The 21,609-nt window shown below is 40.2% G+C and overlaps 1 protein-coding gene across 2 annotated transcripts in view; it reads left to right on the plus strand.

Annotated features, from left to right (window-relative positions):
* The first annotated feature begins 995 nt into the window (after positions 1-995).
* Positions 996-21,609, plus strand: part of LOC119659887 (leucine-rich repeat and immunoglobulin-like domain-containing nogo receptor-interacting protein 1) — a 40,256-nt gene continuing 19,642 nt past the window's right edge. The window contains exons 1-2 of one of the 2 annotated variants that reach the window (XM_038068243.1): positions 996-1,438; positions 1,502-1,657. The gene's annotated coding sequence lies outside the window, so the exon portion shown is untranslated. The remainder of the gene's footprint in view (positions 1,439-1,501; positions 1,658-21,609) is intronic. The other variant, XM_038068324.1, reaches the window with a different exon arrangement.

A 21,609-nucleotide genomic window follows, 5' to 3' on the forward strand; every position in this document is an offset into this window, starting at 1 on the left:
GATTGACTGATAGCATTGACCCGAGATATTTAAATCGCTTAGTTCTGGGCAGGTCACTGCCCCTGACAGTGAGTGTACCTGTTTCATGGGGATCGGCCTCCAAAATTCAGTTATGAACACCGACAGAAGCGGTTTTGATACACCCGGCACACTTCGAACTTCACTTTTCGGATCATGATAGAGCAATTGAACCCAGTGCACGAGTTCTTCTGGCATTAAGAGTTGTCATAGAGCATACCAGATGGGGTCAGTGAAGTAAGACGCAATAAATTAATGACGAATAGTATTGAGGGCCCCACCTGCTTCCTAAGGTGCCTGGATATTACACAGCCATTCAGACTATAGTGGTTCGTTCCTCCTTCTTTCTCAAACGAGGTTGGGGTGGCCTCATCAGATCATAATAATTATTCTTCTCCATCTATTTAACCAAACTGAGGACCCCTAATTTAAATCAAGCTCTGCTATTTATTCTGACCAATTTTAGATTTCTTTCAGTGAGTTGGTTAGTTGTTGTCTTATAAAACTCTATTATCATTTTTTATTGTTCATTTCTATCCATCACCTTATTAGCTAAGCCCTTAAGAATTTTTCCAAGAATCCTGCGGTCTATGGAAAATTTATTCGAACGTTACTCGTCATAAAGTAACTACAAAGGATCCTCTGGTCTCAAACTGTTTACAGTCTACCTTGAAAATGCTTGAAGTGGAATGTGTGCAAGGAAGGATATAAGGGGTGCAATATGTCGTGAATGGGTTTTGTTCAGAGTATTAGAAATGCAGAAAACAATGGGACTGTAATTTCGAATTTTGTAATATATACGAACAGTCTCTTCTCGTAATATCAGCAGTGATAAGAAGTGAACAATAAATATTTTAAAATATCAGATAACAGACTGCCGCGTTCCGAAAGTCGCTGTCCGGGGAATCTTGAAATAACAGTTGCGTTACTATTCGAACGTTAATAACAGTATCGTCTTTCCAAACATTGCAACGTTATTTCCCGGAGAATATTAGACATGGCTGCTCCAGAGCCAGAAAGCTGGTGAACCGAAGAATATCGACGATCTGGTCCCCTACGACAATCATTGTGTAGTTTCAAATTCAGTTGGAACCCGGTGTTGGCAGTGTGATGAGATTCATTCAATTGATCTAAATTGAAATATTGTTTCGGAGCAAGTGCGCGCGCAACTACTATCCCAACACGGTAAAATTAGTGAAGTACTTCGCCTGGAGATTGTCGCGTTTTGGAGCACAATCTCAGATGAGCTCAGTTTTTTTCGAGAAGTTTGAAGTGCAGACGAAAATCAAATCCAGGCTAGCTTGGGGTGGTTGTCGGGGGTGTTAATTTCGCCCCTGCATTAAGTATTCTAATTATGAAATTCTACGGTCTTAGTGGTGTGCCATGTATTTAGTGTTTTGTGAAAACATCCTGCGAAGTTGTGCGAACTGACGGAATTTGTTTGAATTGGGTACCCGTTGCATTCAAATATCTCGTTTTCCAGGTATTCGGTATTTCATTGATTCAAATTTCCTGAGCCAAAACGTGGTGCGAAGGTGATTAAAATGCACTTCCGTTTAAAAAACGTTATCAAATCCGTTCCGTATCATCAATTGTGATTGTGTTGTATTCCAGCTTTATCAAAACAATAATTTACGAGGTAAGAATTTGCTTATGTAGGTGAAGAAATAGCTTGTGGAATGTGCCTGGTGTCTTTTTTATCCTTCCATCCCCCGACTCTTGATTCTTCATGCTGAATGATAAACAAATTCGTGCCTTCACTGCTTATATGTATTCTGAATATTCTTTTGAACGGGCTAATCATTCCATAAAATGTACGAAAGATATTATTCGGTGAAGGATAGCATTGTTATCTTAGACATTTACTATACGATCAGTTTGTCACCAGTCTATTAGCGTTACAATCACTATGGCGTCAGTACATCACTACTGACCAGATTGACAGATTTTATCCGAGAATTTAAAAAACTGTTCATCAGTTATTGCGTTTTTAAGGCTTTGTGTAAAACAAAACCTTATTAAAATTATTATTACTACATGTTTGTTACACCCACTTTTATCCAAAACGGCTGCACCGACTCAAACGAACTTTAGGGAACATATCTGAACTATCAAATCGCATGCTTACACATGACATAAATTTACGTGGAGTTTCAAGAGGGTTTGGCCTATACAAGCAAAGCGTGGTGTAAACATTTTTTTCCACTAAATGCACCCGTGTGGAGTTGCAAATAAAATGTCCCAGTGGTTTCACAAGCAGGCTTTAGTTTCGACGTGAATTGGAAAATTGCCGAGTAAGCGGTCATCATGTGCAAATTTAAAGTGAGACATGGCTCATTTTCGGAAACTACCTAATTCAAAAATTTGAAAAAATTCAGCGCTATGCCTTTATATGAAATCTACGCCTTACAATATGTCGCATTCTAATATCTGCTCAAATAATATGGTTGCCATTCACTCCTTGGTACCACACAACCACACCTGCACGCCATCGTTCGCGGTTACCTGAGAAATCATTCACTCGTTAGCAATCTTGAGAGAGTGGATACCACTGCATGTCGTAACCCGCAATGCAATCATCGCCCCTCCTTATGTGTGGCCTATCCACTGCCACTTCTGTAAGACCAGTGTGTACGAGTAGCAGGCCTGTGTGCTGACCAAGTTTTCCGTTTGAGATAGTGTCAGACCAGCGCAATTCGATGATAAACGCAGATAGGTGTTGCCGAAAGCTTGGAGCTTTTTGGTAACAGTGGAGTTCACTTTCCACGTGTTACTCCCATATAGCAACACAGAAAGAGTACCAGCGCAGAACATCTTGGTGTTGAGATAAAAGCGTATCCTGATGTTCGCACAGAAAGAGCATCAGCACAGAACATCTTGGTGTTGAGATAAAAGCGTATCCTGATTTTAGAAAGTGCTAAAGTGAATGTAGGGCTGTTATTGCACCGGGTAACATCCATGGATGTTCTGCCTATTAATGCAGATAAGGAAAGTGTGGGGTGTTGGTGTTTATCTTCACTCCAACACTACTTACCCCTCTTTTCAAACCCAAAGCGATTTGGCCAAGGTCCATGACCCGGTGACAGAGCTGAGAGAGCAAGCAGGTATCATGAGAATAGTCGAAGTGTTTGAGAAAAGATGTCATCGTCCATTGAATTTTTCCACGTCCTTTGAACAAGGCAGCTTGAAGAACGTCACTTATAACAAGAAGAAGTAATATCGGTGACAAGATGCACCCCTGGCGGACTTCGCTTTGCACATCAAAATCCTCCGAGATTTTACCTCGGTGTAGCACGTCACATTTTGCGCCATCATATCTCGTTCGTAAACTTCTTCGGAAAGCCCCTCTTACGTGGGGCACTCTAGATACACTCCCTGTTCACGCTATCGAAAGCTTTCTTGAAATCGGAAAAGAGCAGGCGCGGCAAAGATCTAAACTCCGCGAACTGTTCCAAAATGATCGGTAGTGCAGGTGCAGTGCACTGTTGCAAAATGATCGGTAGTGTGTTGATGTGGTCAATGCAGGAGCATCTGGAGCTGGAAACAGCCAGTTCTCTGTCAATCAAGCTTTCACGGTGTTCTTTGATGAGTTCCAGGATTATTCGAACTAAAATCTTTGCAACAGCAGGGAGCATGCAGATACCCCTCCAATTTTCACACTCAAAACGAATCTCCTTCTTTGAGATCTAACGACCCTTTCTTCCACTTTCTGGGAAAGGTCTTGGATTCCCAAGACTTCCGTGTACGAGTAGAAGCAACAGATCTATAGAAACTGCAGGTGCATCGATAAATAACTCTGCGGGGAGACCGTCAAGCCCAGCGGCTTTACTCCGTTGAGTACATTGATGGCAGAAATGATTTCCCTTCTGCTTGGAGGAACAGTCCATACCCGCATGCTACGGTTACTATCCATTTCATCGACAAGAGAGGGGAACTCCACCGCATGTGATACGGTTAAGAACCGTGGTGAAGTTTTGTTTGTTCATCATCGTGGATGAGAAGCCGACCGTTGACGTCCTGCACAGGACCATCGAAAGATTTGCGACCATATGGAAGCTCTTTCGTGAAGCGGTATACATTTCTGAAGTCACTGCGATCTGTGGCATTTTCCGCTTCCAACGGTGTACCCTACGTTGAACTCCTCGTAATTTCACTCGGTATCGGAATTTGAGCGCGTCATGCCCGTCACCACTTCTAGCGGTCAATAGAGCCTTTAACTCCTTCCCTTCCGTTCATCGATCCACTTCCATGATTCCGCAGTTAGCCAGATCTTATGATGCTCTTCCGGGACGTGGCCGACGACCTGTGTAGTACCCGAAAAAAGACAATTTTTGATGGCGGCCCAATGCTCCTTGATATTCTTCAGTACATCTGTCGTCCAATCAGCAAGACAGCTCTCCCGCTGTCGAGCGAAAATTGGATAATACAAGCGGTCGATGTTGAACTTAGGCGATCGCAGCTCCTCAACCCTCTGAAAAGTGTCGGACGCAAATCGCAGGCGAAGATAAGCAACCATCAAATGGTGATTCCTTTCGAAGCGGATTTCAGCGCCTCTCTTGTTAATCACATCTAGGAGACAGCTCCTAAATCTACTGTTGATCGCAAAGTGGTCAATCTGATTGCTCGTACGGTGTTTGGCAGTTGAAACCCAACTGACCTTATGGTAGCCTCTGTGCTCGAACCATGTGAGGCGGCGGACATTGCAAAAATCCACGAACCTCTCACCATTACCATTGCGGTAGTCAAGACTGTGTTTCCCCATTTCTTGTTCGAGAAAGGTGTTGTCAAAAATCTACTTGGCATTCTTATCATTCATCATGATCACAATGTCACCTTTAGGAAGCCTCCCTTGAACTGTGTTTAATTGCTCGTAGAAATCTTACTTTCCCACTATATCGGAAGTCTGCGATGGTGTGCAGCATTGTACAATTGTGATGCTCCTTAGCCAGGATCGGAATCTGGCAGTTAGAAGTCTGTCAGAAATCGGCTGATAATTCATTGAACTTAATTCTATTGGGTATAGCAATCGTCCTTTTTATAAGTTTATAAGTAATTCCCTTTTATAAGTAATTATATGAAATTTTAGCATTTCTGTCAAAACCATCGTTTTTACTACAAATCGTCGTTTGGATTTTCGTTGATGGATATGATGCTACCCGGTGCAGCTGGAGCACATCAGCTTCAAAGATCTGATGTCTGCCGCATCGGCACTCACACAGAAAATGTTCCGCTTTCTCATTACAGGATGGACACGTAGTATCTACCCAGAGTGGTTCCAGCGTGTTGAATCTAGAAATGGAGTCTAATCATTGAGGATAACTTCCTATTTTCTACTAAACAAATGTATGGGAATCTAAGAATCAGAAGGTGTTACAAAAACTGGATTCAGCCCTTCCAATAACTCTTTCAACGTTCTATGGTCTGCTCTCATTAATAATAATAATAATAATCGTTGGCGGCACATATTGTCACAGCTTGAAATCGTGCATGCTTCTGAAAAGGATGCTTTGTTTTTTTATTCATTGTGTGTTTTATTGAATAGACTCGAATCTTTTCACTCAAAAGTTCTTATAAGGACATTTTAAATGGTTACGATTTAATATGCATAATATGCAATCAGTCTTAAATATATGAATGTGACTATCAACGGTGACTACAATAGCTTTACGTAAGTTAATGTTTATATGTTTACTTGTAGTGTTTTGCGGCAAACTACCAGAAATCTAATCTGAATGTGCATTGTTATCCCGAACTCGATGATTTTTTGCATTGATTAGTCTATTACGACACAATCTCATGCTGGATGCGATTATTATGAATAATTAACAGCAACTTGTTTGTGGACATTTTTTTCAAAGACTTCGCTATATCAAATTGTTGTCATCGTCATAGTCGACATTCATCAAAGGGGCACACGCTAAAAGTTGCGTAGCCTAGACTTTGTTGATGTTTTGTTCATGTGGCTCCGTAATGCAATTTAAATTAGAAATTTCCTGATTAGTTGAGGGTAACATTGATTGTGTGAACTTTATTTTGATTTGATCATTATCAGGTGTGTAAGTCATGTACCAACATACATAGTATGTGGCACGTTCTCTTAAGTTTTATTGAAAAGAAAGCAGCTAAATGGGTCTAAATTGTCAAGGAATTGTAATTGGTTTATTAAGAACATTCGATGTTACATATTAGATCAACACATTTCTCCTGTTCATTCCTTTGTGGAGTGTAGAGCATCCACGAGGTTGTAGGTTTCAATGAGACCATGCTTCAGTTTCATTATCATCACACTTAATGCTGGCCAAGTGATAAGCCTGCAGCAGCAAGACAACGAATACGAGGACAAACATCAAAGACGACCGGGATTCAAAACTGGGGTAATGAGATCGAGAGGCTGGCGCTCAACGACCTCGGCCACCGCCCTCGTCAACATTTTGTCCCATACATAATATTAGGGTGTCAGTAGATGATAGGGTCATTTACTATATAGAATTTCGACATTGATAAATCTTGCACCATAACTTTCATTACATTGGTCTGAAGAAAATTTTAACTTTTTGATAGAGAATTATTATCTGATTGTTTTCGTGCCGCGACTAGCTTGTATTGTAGGGGGCTTTTGAGGTTTTGTGTAAAACAAAACCCCATTAAAATCGGTTTACTGTCGATCTATCTTCTGTCCGTCTGTCTGTCTGTCACATGCATTTTTCTCGGAAACGCCATTGACACCAAATTTGATGGAAAGATGGGAACTGTGAACACTTATGTATATAGTGAGTTAATCAATTTAAGAGAAGATTTTTTTTCACCATATATAATCATGTAATTCGGTTTCCTGACTTGTTCCAATTTTTCCAATTTATAGCTCTCTAAGAATGTTTGGGTAGTAAATTGTGTAGCTGATGAAAATGGAGCGCGTACAATTACTTAATAAGAAATTTTTTACGTTAGATAATATGTATCCTTCGTGCGTGTCGACATAAAGGTGCAGCCAAAGGTTAATTGAAGGACTGTATAGAAGAACTGTGTAAACCTAAATTTTTCTAAGATTTATTTCAATAAAATTTTCTTTACCTTGTTTAAAACATAATATTTACTCAGAAGAGCGAAACATCGAAATCATCAAACAGTACTTTTGAAGTTGCAGAAAAACACATTAGATGTACAAAGTTTGGAATATTAGGTGAAAATTTAGCCGACTTCGTTTACACTGAGGGAGTAAATTGTTCTTTCATGCTTAATTAGAAATATGGTATAGCAGGCCGAAAGGTAATTAGAGAGGAAGGAAGTTACCTATTCAGGCAGGCCTATACAGGACACCGGCGCAAGAACCGGTATATGTAAGTTCGGAGAACGAGACCTCCTACAGTTTATGGTATATCGATTTTGGGTCCGAGTGCCTTGGGTCAGTTCCGCAAAATACTAATGAAGTCCTTTCATTTCTCACCTCACATGATCATATGTTGAGAAAACAAATTTACAACCTTGCTTTTCCTTCATCCTTAAACTCAATAAAAAGTCATGCTACTCATTGTATACAAATGACTACACGGACCACATGCTTTCACCAAATTTCGTTCTAGTTTGCGGTTGCGATAAATAGACCTACAACAGACAGAAAAATTGGACTTGTCTGATTTTGCCCGTCAGTTCCTCAATAACTTTTATATATAATATATATATTTTATATTTCATCACAGTTTAAATGAGAATAAAATATTGGGCACACAAATTCTATTTATTACCGAACATAAACGGCGGGAGGGATTCTAAGATATCTCATCACTTGGGATGTTCCAGCAAAAATAAAATAACTTCGCTTATTAACAGCTTCAAACGACGTACGGCCGACTGGTCTGATTTTCACTTATAGGATTTCCATGCAACGCAGTAAATCTGCTATACCCGTGCACTATGAAATCATGGGAACTAGAACCTTTTTAAGAATTAGCTGATTGAAATGAGGTCTGAGAGGACATTCGTATCTAGTGGAATGATTAAAAGGGTGCTGTTTACTCCGTATAACACTCGAGCAAACTAGAAACATCTCGAAAGCTTGATTCACCAGAAGCGTGCTAGTTTGTGTTTTTTATCCTCCTGGGTTGTTGGGTAGGGAAACAATGATGGGAGTTTAGATCCCCGCATTACCTGCGTTTTAATTATATTGAAAAATCTTTCGATGGCACAAGCAGATAATTTCTGGAGTGCTCTACGCTAAAGAAGTATTCCGATGGTAGAGGAGGAGACCGCTCTGTATTTCTTATGTAGCTGCTCGCATTCTCTAGATCTCAGACAAAGATACCTCGGAAAGTCTGTTACAAGGTATCTGCGGATTCTTTACATTTGAGTGACGTCAGTTTATTTTATTTTACTTTCCCTATTTGCATTAATGGATAGATTATCATCATCATAGATAAGCAGTTTGTTTATCCAGGTAGCGTTGTTTCTGTCGACAGTAACCTAGATGCCACTAATCGCTATACCCTGGACGATTTACTAGCAAGGAATCTATCATCGTTAAGTGTTTGCGAAAGTGGATTCGCGACGAAACCTGTGAATTTCAGGTAAAATTAAGGTAATCAGTTTTAATGCTATAAGAACGAAATTTACTACCTTTTAAGGGTATGTCTGCGGTAAAATCGCTCAAGTCCCAAACCATCATTAACAATGGATTCTGAAAGCAGCTAATATATGTACATATATGAGTTAAGTTTTGAAAGAGAAAAACGGTTTCGATTAGGTTGTAAAGTTGCCGATTTATAATATCAATTCAGGCACTTCTTTAAATATATGGGGAGAAGATGAAGTAGGGAATCTGGCGCCTCCTGCCGTTCATCATACACATTTCCTTCCAATTTCAATTGTTGGGGAGAACACGCTCCGCGCGCTCTATTGTTGGGGAAACATTGAATTTCCGGTTAAATGTTAGGAAAAATTTCTCGCTTCACATTGTAAAGCAAATTTTACTAGAAATGTCAATGGCGATGTGAAGTGGAGGTCACCTCCTTCCTCCTATGGAAGATGTACTTTAAATTTATTGTTGTGCGCGTCAGGTGTTATTATAGGTAATATTGAAAATGGATGGTTTCTTCCTGGTATTCATCACAATCAATTTGATGAAACATATGATATGATGTTTACATATATGTCTTATTCCCATCGAAATTTATACATATATGTATTTACATGCCATAACTCCTGTGGGGCGTAACGCACCAACCATTCCTTCGTACAATCGTTACCGGCTCCTAGCAATTTGTTCCAACTCCTCCAGGACTTTCCAGCAGCTTGTACTTCCCCTTAACTGTTCTCCGCCACGTAGCTCCAGTGCGTTCGGTTCGTCGGTAATCCTGGTATGCCTAGCAAAGTTCGCATGGATTTGTCTGTGTTGTCAATATGTCATCTATTTACGGCCACCTCTTTTTCAGGTTTTGTGTAAAACAAAAAATCGGTTTACCATCTGTCTGTCTGTCTGTCGCATTTTGCTCGGGGACGAATTTAAGGGGATACATCCAAAAGAGTGTACAATTTTTTTTACCAAATATAGTTATGTGGGATATCAAATTAAAGGTTAGTACTTTCCGAAGCCGGTGTTTTGACACTTGTTGGAAAGGTGCGCAGTGCGGGGGGTCGAAATTGATAATGTGTTTAATGGACCCATTCTCAGAAACTACCAAACTACGAAAAATCTGAAAAAATCAAGATGCTGCCACTATATGGTGCCTAAGCTCTGAAATAGCCTCCATGACGATATCTGTTCAAATAAAGCTAATAATAGTATATTACTACAATTTTTTGTAATTGGTTAGAAACCCCCCTTAAGTTCATCCTAGTAGCATGAAATTTTGCAGTGATATAGAGCATCATCTTACCAAGTTTGGTGGAAATCGCACTATTACTTAAGTTATAATACCTCAAATTTGTTGCTTCTTTGAAAATTGAAGACTATGAATGTCAATATCACCCGAAAGTGGATACTCTCACATAATATATGGATATATTACGTGCTACGTACTAAATACACAAAACCTTTCGTACCTGAAGCGTCCAGCTTCCGGTTTCCCGACTTGTTCATAGATGTGCAAGACTTCTTTCAAGAACAAAACTAACAAAAGAAAAGCTTTAGTGACTGTAATTAGGCTTTGTCCTGATACGGAAATTCAAAACTGGTTGGGGAGCTGTCGTCTAAGCATAGGTTTTATTCCTTTAAAAGGTTGGAAATTTGGAGTCAGATTTATTTGGAGTCAGATTTATTATGTTGCATCACTACCTGAATATTTGATTTCTTTTTATTTCAGTGGCTTTCGTGAGCAGTGAACTTTGCTAGAGCAGTTTCGTCCCATATCAGAAAATTGATTGATGGGTTCACTTGATACTGATAAAAACAATATCTGGTTCACATTTCCAATGTCATCAGTGCTTTAATATTTTCATTTTCCTAAGTGTTACTCGATTTGATAGATAACACGATAATGTGGACTATCAGCTATAAATGTAATTGTTGTCCCCAGTTGATAAGATGTTGATTAAATAATGGAAGTTTTAAAATTCAATAATACCAGAACATAACAATTATGCCTTCCGTGCGAAAATTACCTTGTGATTATAGTGATGACGTGCTTGAAGAATATGATGCGACGGCATCCCTATTTTTAAAGATGAATTCTCTGGCATTGGTACTTTCTTATTTGATGAGAGGTACATATTCGTATATAAGTAAATTGTTTTAAACAGGTTTTTGGCTAAACCGTGTGCACCAGTTTTTAGTAATATGAACTAGAAAAAAAGGTTAGGACAGATATCAGGCTGTTTTCCGCTCTGGATCCCCCTGTACACATTGAAGGTCTTAGGAGCACTGTGGTATAGTGTGTGGAGTTCGCATTCACGTTCCTTCATCGATTTTGAGAAGGCTTTCGACAACCTCAACAAATAGTGCATCTGGTATGTTTTACCTAGGAAATATAATAGTTCCGGAGAAACTGATAGCTGTTATACGACCGGCATACGATGGCGCAAAATCTCACATGCTGCATCAAGATAAAATTTCGGAAGAATTCAGGTTCCTATATTTGCCACCTCTCTAACTGAGTCCTAGACATTGACCAACTAACTCTGGATTTAGAGAGGAAGTTTTTCGGTCTAATTGGACATCGCACATTTCCTATTTGCATTAACGGACAGAGTATATAGGACGTAGAACAGTTTGTGTCTTTTAATGCATTAACATCGCTTGACCTGTTTTCGTTGTTTTGTTGAAAATCTTGAAGTTATTCCGCACAAGTGTTCCCTCTGCTCTGCCATGTGGGGGCAGAATTGCCACTGTTACTCGGAAGCCCGAAATGAAGAATTTTGTCGATATACTGGTCATATACAAGTCGATGTGTGAGCATAACGAAAGCGTTGTCGATAGGTTACACATTGAGAAAAGCTGTGGATTGGGTAAGGGAGGGGGAGTAAGGGACAATCATTGCGTCAAGCTATCTTAGAATGCTCGACGAGTGAGGTATTCTCTGGCAATCACACATTGTTTTCATCAAAGTTGTTCTACACTTCACTTTTCCCAATATTTGGTTGCACTTGGTTTATTCCCATTTCACATTTCAAGCTTCATTGGATAACTCCGCTTGTTTTTAATCGCATATTTTCTAACCAAATCCTCTAACTAATACATTAATAGGCTTGTTTTATAACGAAACGTTCTACATACTATAGTTAATAGGTATACTATAACCAATGATGACTCACAATAGTTCTTCTAGGACGTAAAGCAACTTCCCTTGATAGTATCATTATCATTATTAAACCTATTTGAATATATATCGATATGGGGGTATTTTCAGGCCTGGACACTGTATAGGGGTAGCTTCATAATTTTTTCTCAGATGTTTCGGTTGGCTGGGGAAATTCCGTAAAATAATTAACAATTTTGTAGCCCTCGCACTTCCATAACGATTGTAAAAACTGACAATTTCGAAAAGTAGATAGTGCACCGATTTTAATAAGTTTTTGTTTTATATAAAGCACTAAATAATTTGAAGTATATTCTGAATGCAAGATTCTTGTTGAAGAACAACGTATTATACTGCAAAATTATTTTCTGCGATAAAAACATTGATCTACTATTTTGCGCATAATAATAATAACCGTTGGCGCGACAACCCAATTGGATCAGGGTCTTGAAGTGTGGTAGAGCACTTCATTCAAGACTGTAGCGGTACACTACAGGATTACAGTATCCTGTATTAGGCTACGTGGTCACCATTAAGCTTGCTCGTGATTATTATCCTGATTTCACTCAGGTACTCATTCACAGCCGAGTTGACTGGTATTCGACTTTAAATCACGATACAAAGCCCACTGCCATCAGTGGCATTTGAACTGCGACCTTTCGTATGACAGCGTAGTGCTCTAACCACTAACCGGACAATCAAATATTGAAAACAATAACCGTTTTAAACAATATAAAATCAATCGGCATATCGGAATGTGGGCATACAGGTTTTGTATTCATCTTCTATGAAAAACTCCCTATGTAAGTTTTTCTATTTGTACATAACTAAGAATGCTAAATATTCCTTCTTATTTTACAGAACTCGTAGATACAGATATGTAGACACCTATCAAAGACATAAATATTTGGATTTATCCAAAATAAACAAACATTGCCTATTATCGCATGCGATGCATACACAAGTATATATCTACGCGTCCAAATTGACCTGATGCATCTTCACGCATTTCCACTCCGTGCACAAAACCATACATATATGTATGTACGCAAATGAAAAACCAATGTCACCAACATACACACATGTCTATTACATTGGATACTATCCGCGAGTTTTATTAGCATTTAACATACATATAAATAAACATGTTTGCCTCGAATAATTGACACTGATATACAAATAACTAAACAAGCTACAAAAGGAAAACTAAGATGTCCTCATGGGTCCCGCCGTTCATATAAGTTCACTTTAGATTATGATGGCGCCATACATGTCTTAGAGTTCAATAAATTTGAAATGCAAAATTTTGACCTTCCATAGTTTTGTTAATAATAATAATAGTTGAATTGCGTTCAAACTTCAAAAATTTGCCCTATTTATCAAATCAATTAATCAATAATAGCTTCGATTTGTACTAATTTGATTTGATAGCCCACGTGACCATATCCTGTAAAAAAATTTACACCCTCTTTCAAAATAGTGCTAGTTGTCATATATATAAAGGGATTCACAGATCACATGTTCCCACCAAATTTTATAACAACAGGTTCAGCCCTTCCCGAATAAACCAGCTGTGACAGTCAGACAGACAGACAGGCCTTAAAAGGTGAAATGTTTTTCTTTTTGTGAAGAAACCCGAATGGAAACCAGCCTTTTGATGTGTTCGTTCATGCACGCCAGAATTATTTTCTTCATTATCTTTGTAATAGCAAGGATACCGTAAATATGATTCCGTGAGATCTTAACGATTATCCTCTTCTTAAACCCCCTAGGAAAGATCTCAGATTCACAGGATTTTTGAAAAAGGGGAAGTATAAAGAACCATCCTGAGGGAACCCTTTATTCCTTTTCACCATGTTAATGGCCGAATAGAATGATCTGTGTGTGCGTATTCCAAAAACCAATCTTCGACCTTATTCGACAACTTTAAAATCCATTTGAAATGTGAATAACTTTCCTTGCTCCAAAATTTACAGGCATCTAATCCACAAATGTCTATTCCTTTTATTCAGCTTTTTTCGGGAAACAGCCAAGTGACCAGTGAATTTTCACTACTCAAAAAAGTCAGTATTTCAATGGAATGGCTGGAACTCTGGATCAATGTTAAATACTATTAGCACTATTAGCAAAATAAAGATTTATTCCACCTATTCCTTGAAGCGCCTAGATGTTACACGGACATTCGGGCTAAATATAATAGCTCCTCCATTGTTGCTACTGGAATTAGCTTGGGAACATTTTTAGCGGACTATTATCATTGCTGTAGAACTGGTGAACACAATAATCAAACTAGGACGCTTGCGGGGCGTGAAGTTTTGATACAATCTTTAGCACTAAGAAAAAGAGCACAAACCATACATTAAACTGGCCAAATGGTGCCTCATTTTTCCTCAATTTGCATTACCTTTTTAAATACTGTAAGAATAGTCATTCCATTAGAATTATTTTACACTTCCGTTGAGAAAACGCTTACGAGCCATTTTGGTCAGTTAAAAAGGTGTTATATTCTGTAGTTCATTGATCTCTTTTAATTTATGCTTTATTCGTGGAACTTTCTGCTTTATAGATGGGACAACGTTGCAAATTTGTGTAACTGAAATCGACGAGTTGAATTTTATAAGTCGGTTACATGAAGCATGCGTTTCAAAGATTGCTATGTCAGCTTGCTCATACCATAAAGCATATTCGTGTTTTTCAAATCTGTGTAAAATTCTATTCGAATAATATGGAAAATTTAATAATTTACAACTGTTACTCTTCGTATTATGATGGTCTATGGATTCATAGGCATACACCGTTTTTGCACGCATAGTAGCGTGTGCTCTCAGTTCTCAGTGGTTCTTAGATAACCTATGACTTGAATGTTATTTTAATAGATTTTTGAGGAAAATCAATAGAGGCGTTTTCAAATTTCAAAAGCTCCGATCCCTACATCATATCTTATATATATGATAATAGATACTTTTCAACAAATTACCTATTTTTAACAATTTAGCAAGTAAATGTGAATTGAGTTGAAACTGTTCATTAGCTTCACCATGTCAACAAGCAGAACACAATCGATCATGACGACGCGTTCGACGATATCGGTTTCGGATGAGTAAACACCAAATGTGTAACTAGGTAATTGGTGAATGACCAATGACCATAAGCTTCTCCCTAACTCAAGGTTAGAAAATTTATAATAGCGATCTAACACCAACGGAGAACAGCAATTGATAGTCGCAAGTACTTTTAATAAACCACCACGGCCACTTATAAAAGTTTTCTTTGCTCTAATTAACTTCTGGATCGCTCCATTAGTTTGGAGATAATAAAGATTGAATCATCAAAAATGATAAATATTTCGAATTCCGATGAATGAGGAAATAAAATGGTTCATTTATTTCCAGTAAACTCACTCATAATCTCTTCATAATCATTGAATAATAACTTAATCTATTAAATCGAATCACTCAATTTCTCGACTTCGGATAACATCTTCATTTTAAAAAAAGTGATTGGACTCGGAAAAGTAATCTCGGGGTTACATGTATGTATTTATGTATTCATGATAATTATTTAAAAAAACAATCAAATCAATGTGGAATTCCTATGAACAAATTGTTACTCTCTATTTGCAAAAGGGTTAACAATATTGCTACATGAAGAACATTTTGCTGGGTTATGGAGGGGGAAGAGGGATGTCCACCCACTTCAGCTCAGATTAAAACTCGCCTTCTTAAAAAGTTGTGACGTCTCAAAGCGTTTTTTTAATTTCTCATTGCATTCACGATGATGAGCAGCCTAAGGGATATAAAGAGCACTTCACCAGGTTCTTAGCCGTTCAACTTATACAATATACAATAATACATCGAAAGATTGTTCGACAGAGAGCAGGGTGATTTTCGCTCTAGATTCTCCTGCACTGATCACATCAGCGCCTGTGATCATTTTAGGGGAGTGGGGGTTGTTGCCATGCATTTCGAGTGTTTCTGGTTGAACTTGGGGACACACTCAAGTGTTTGTGCTCCAGACGTGTTCAGAAGGCAACGTACATGATGAATCAACGGAGCATTTTCGATGGAATGAAAAGAATATTGGGGTTGAGTTTGAGGGTGGTCCGCCCAGCATGCTAAGTGAATACGCGCCGAAAGCACTAGTCTAGAAGAGGCTGTACAACGAATCATTAACACCTCGAAGAACTGGAGGGGTGCAGAATGGTCTGCACCGGGTTTAGAATTTCTGGTGCAAAAAGTGTACCAGTGTCCACAATCGGTAATTAGTCGACTGAAGAGATTTCCACCCTTCCTCACCGCGGAGATGGGGGCATGGTGTACGATCGCGTAAACACCGACCGATTACTTGTTTCGCAACTCTCTATAAATTCATTGCATACATTATTAGTGGAACGATCAATGCCAGCCTTGATACCAACATCATTCTGTCCGAGGAGCAGGCGGACGGTCGGATTGGATCAAGGGGTTGAACAGAGGAACGACAAGGAGGACAAGCAATTAGAAGCCAAAAAACTCTTTAGTTAAGTCCTCCTCCTTGGTTTTATATTGCTACTAAATAATGAATAGCTACCAAATAATGAAAAATTAAATCCGACCTACGTAATTAGATGACATTAGGATGTATGCTATTACTGAACAGCAGATATGTTTAGCCGTGATATTCAGAATTTAGAATTTGGTCTAGACAAGTGTCAAATACAAGCCATCCGCAAAGGTCATCATGAAGCACATGCCGGACATAGCTTAGGCAACTTCCACGTCTAAGCTAAAACCGAGACCGAATTCTGTTGTCAGGGTTTCTACAAGGAACTCATACTCAAGTTGGTGATTTGAAGGGCGTGTGAAGCTGGTACTGAAATCACATTTCTAGAAATCGTCTACTGGAATATTTCGGATTCGTTAACGTATCGCAGGATTTCTATTAGTCAATGTGATACTACCCGTCGCAACTGGAAAACACCGGCACCAAAGATCTGATGCCTGATGTGTTCATAGGTGGGGCATTCAGTTAGGAAATGCTCCGTGGACTCCGCTTCCTCATTATAGGAGGGACAAGTATCATCTTGAGTAATTCCTATTCTGAACATATGTCCAGCTAACAAATGCCCACAGTACACCTGCAAGCCCTTCCGCTTTTCACCAGGATAAACTTTACAGTACGCATGTTCGGTTCTGGCAGAAAAATTTGGTGAGCCGACCAGGATTTAGGATTTGCATATTTCCCAAAGGAAAAGCTCACTTGTCGTTTTTATTCGAGAGGTAAACTCCGGCTCCAGAGCCATCTTCTGTTTTTGAGCCATCAGTGTAGTATATCCGTATATCCTGCCACGCATACCTCTGGGACTTCCCAGTTCTCTCTACGCTTCAGGGCAACTTCATACCTTCTACCAAACAGATGTATGGGGAGAGAGAAGGTATTGTAAGAGAATCGGAAGGCATTGTAAGAACTGGAGTCAGTACCCAGTAACTCTTCCAATGCTCCCCACAACCGTTGTTTCCCCATAGATGTAATCCAATTAGTCCATAAGCTGCTCTCATCGCAGTGCTTTGAATAAATATATCCAGGAGCTGCAAATTGAGTAGTGCATTTAGAGCTGCGCCGGATGTCATGCTCATGGCACCAGTGATACCCAGACACACTGTTCTTTGCAGTGCGTCTAGTTTACGGTGAAAACCTTTTTGTCTCACCTTAACCCAACACACTACGGATACATAAACGAACATCGGCCTAATGATAGCAACATATATCCACATTACCACATGAGGCCTGAGTCCCCATGTCGAGGCAAAGGTCCGTCTGCATAGCCCATAGGCTGTGAGAACTCGTTTCATCTTTACCTCTACATGTTTGTTCCAAAGAAGTTTTTAATCTAGAGTGACTCCCAGACGTTTCACTTCTTCGGAGAGTTGAAGGGTAGTACCCCTCATCTCAGGGAGGCAAAATCTATCCAGTTACCTCCTTTTTGTAAATAATACCATTTTGGTTTTATTTGGGTTAACTGAAAGACCATGTCTGAAGCACCAACTGTCTATCAAATCAACGGCACGTTGTGTATTCCTACACCCCGTTCCAAGATCCCGATCAACATCAAGCACAGCCACGTCATCAGCTTAAGCTTGAGTGTGTTGGGAAATTTTGCAGTTCGCATAGTATAGAGTCGATCAACATACTCCACAGAAGTGGCGAAAGCACACCTCCTTGGGGGCAGCCCTTCGTTGCTTCTGCAGTCAGGTAGCGATCGACCCCTACCTCAGCAAGCAGCAATCTCTGCGTTAACATAGCATGGATCCACTTACTTAAAGCATCATTAATACCATGCACTCTGGCGGCATCAAAAAGTTTTTGAAAAGGCGCACAGTCAAAAGCCCTTTCTCACAGTACGCTCTAAAGGAGTCTCGTTTCGAATGCCTAACAAGCACCTTATATTCGCGCTGTGAGTTTCTGAAATTTAACCAGTCTTCATTCTTATTACTTTTGCAAGAACGGTTCAGAAGTTGCCTGGTTGATTTCCTGAGTTTTCAGTTCCCAGATCCACCAAGGAATCGTTTGACACCTTTGGCCTCGGGAAATAGGACAAGCCTCTTCATAGCACTCTAAAATGAGGAGCTTAGGATTTTCAATTCATCTTCCAGTGGCAAAGGAATCCTCGGTCGCCTAGGGAACTGTACTTTATTGCCAGAAGTTCATTGAACTTTGTCCAATCCGTTTTCCTAGGGTTCCGTCTTTGTACTGCCGACTGTTCGCCCGCAATAGTCAAATTGAATTCTAGACCTCGTCTAGCACTCGCCAATGTGTAATCAACTCTAACACTTTTGAGGTGCAGATTGTTAGGTCTTCGCGATCCCACGAACGTAGGGGCGCACCCTACGTTTGCAGTCATAAGACCAGCTGAAGTGATGAAATCAAATAGCTTCTCTCCTCTAGGATTGCATTTGCTACTGCCCCAACAAATATGTTGAGCATTCGCATCGCAACCTATTAAGAATTCGAGACCACTTGATTCTGCATACGCCACCAGATCCCTAAGCTCTTGCATCGGTGGAGGATACAAAGTATCATAGGGTAAATGAGCAGAGGCAACTGTGATGTTTTTCCACTCGCCATTTATCTGATATTGTATGATGACCGTAGCTAAGTCCTGTGAACAGAACTGTCTTAGCACCGTCTTGACATCAGGACCCAAGCTCTCGGTCTTATGGATCTTTCATCATAGAAGATCATAGCTCCCTTTACTGATCCAATGCCAAAGATTCTGTTAAATCGAACCCATGGCTCTTGCACCAGAAAGATGGAGGGGAATTCCTGCAGTTTTGTCATTCTCGCTACCAACAGATAGGAGGAGGCTTTGGCGGATTTGACCAATTTTCATTTTTTCGACATAAACTTAGCCTATTTTGTCATGGAAAACAATTAGAAACGTATGCGGCAGTCCGCGTATGACGGTGTTCCCCCCACACCGTGCCGCCAGAGACTCGATCTCCTCGTGTTTGATATCTCTGAGAAAAGCCGCAATTGGAGGTACCGCAGTTCTCATGTCCTCATCCATGAAAAATCTCATCTCATTCCGCAGAGCATTCGTCTGTTCTCCACTTAGCACCTTGATTGGTTTGCGGTGTCCGGTTTGCATAGATTCGATCACTCGAACTGGCATCAAGTCAGTTCCGTTCACGTCTCGGAATTCACGTTCTTTCGCCTGTTCCTTGGAAGGTGGAGGAGAAATTACTAGCAGGTAGGATTCACTCTGTAGTCCCTTCACCAGTGCGAACCCCATACGTGGGTTCCGCTTCTGTAGGTACTATCCTCCGCGCGCAGCTTCATTGTGGGAGAGCGCACCGAAAATGCTGCAATTTGCTCCATATTATGTTAGTCGAAGACCATCATTGTTCTTCGCTCTCAAAATGGAGATGATGCTCTACAGTTTCCTGATATGACTGAGTTTCAGTCTATCTAGGAAAAAGTGAAGCATTATATGATGACTTCCCCTGAGCACATTCAGACTCTTATTGTCCAATTCGAATACCAAGTTGAAACCTTCCACGTTTGTAGATTTGTCCTTCCTGGCATTCATGAACTTTACCCTCCAGTGTCCAAAGTCCATGCCCGGGTTCTGTTCACCCAGCATGCGGATGATGTCCTCTGCCTTCCTTCGAGGGCCCGGTAACCAATATCCGACATGTTCTCTCCTGCGTAGTTCAGTGTTCACAATAGTGAACTTAGGCCGACCACCGGAACTCAAAGCCGGGGTAGCTTGCTGGAGTCACTTTAAGGCAGCCTCGTCAATGCACTCGAAATGGAAAAGCCCATCGCGAAAACCTTGATTGTTAAATCGTGGCTTTATTCCAGGCTCCAGCATTTTTTTCCACAGGCATTCCCAGAAGATTGTAAATTGTCTCTCTGACATTTTGCCATCCTTGGATGAAATTCCCACGGCAGCAGTGAGAAGAGAGGCTGCAGCTTGCGCATACACGTCCTCTACCTTGCCGCTTTCATGTCCGTATTCCTATGTGAGGGACCAGCTTCATTGAGATCTCTCTCGCTGATTTGATCACCTCCCGGCACACCCGCGCGATGCGTAGATGTAAGCCATGGTGCGGAACACAATAAAACGTTGGCCACAGCAGATGTGTTGGTCTTACGCTTCTAGCACACATTACCGCTGACAGAAGAGTCTGATGCGTCCAGTGTGGATTTCACGGGGTTTCCAGTTTATCTCCACCTTCCGCCGGAAATTCCACTTCCTTGCGTCCGATTTCTCTGGACGTTTCCGCTCCTAGTGGTACAGCCATGTCCATGTCCTGATTCCCAAGGTGCTTCATCTTCCTTCGCAGTGCTCTCTTCTGCCGCCAGCTTGGGGCCTTTCCAGGTTCACGGTACCCGGGCCGCTTGGATCCATTTCCACATACCAGCGTTAAACCAGTAGCGTCCACCTCACCAGCTTACCTTTCTTCCGCTCTTCCCGGTTTGCGGGTAGATTTGGACTGTAATACCGCGGACGTATAGGTTGAAAAGGGGATAAAGTAGGTTGGTGTACAATTTTCCCCACCGAATATGGCCATGTGGGGTATTAAATGATAAGTTGCGATTAGTACTTTCCACAATTTTGACATTAGTTGTGAAAGGGGGGAATACAGAGCTTGGCAAATGATAATTTCTTTCACAGACCTGTTCTCAGAAACTACTTAACCAAAAAATCTAAAAGAAAAACAAGAAACTGTCACTACATGTTTACGTCTAGGCTCAAAACACCCTTCATACAATATCTTTTTAAATAGACTTAATAGTAGTATATGACTATATTTATTATTACCATATTTTTTAGAAACTGATTGGAAACCACTTTGAGTTTATCCTATAACTGGCATATATTGCGGTAATAAAGGCTATTTTATACAGCATAATACTGCCAAGTTTCGTGGTGGCGTTGTTACTAGCAAAGTTATTACATAATAAGTCATAAGTTCAGTAGGATGTTGTGTTGAAGATGCTCGTTACATGGGGAAGGAATGATATCAACCAAAAAAGGGGTTTTTTCTTTTTGGTTATGTACTGTCGGACATCAGTGGCCTCGGAGAAGTTAGCTTGCCTCAGAGCAAGCTGATGTTGTGTCTCAAGTGGAAGTTTGAAGACCATGAAAGATCAAATTAATCGATTTGTGGAACTTCGAAGTGTAGTAAATAATTTTTTTTATCTTTTAATGCTAAAAGGCCAGGCTGACCCTGACCAATGTGCGAGGCCAGATAAAAGCAGCGGGATCTTTCTCAAGCCCATTCAACATCAACAACGGTCTACGACAAGGGGATGCCCTATCATGCGTCCTCTTTAGCCTGGCCCTCGAGAAAGTGATCCGTGATGCTGAGGTAAATGC

This window comes from Hermetia illucens, chromosome 1 (genome assembly GCF_905115235.1).
Source record: "Hermetia illucens chromosome 1, iHerIll2.2.curated.20191125, whole genome shotgun sequence".
In the NCBI taxonomy this organism is placed as follows: domain Eukaryota; kingdom Metazoa; phylum Arthropoda; class Insecta; order Diptera; family Stratiomyidae; genus Hermetia; species Hermetia illucens.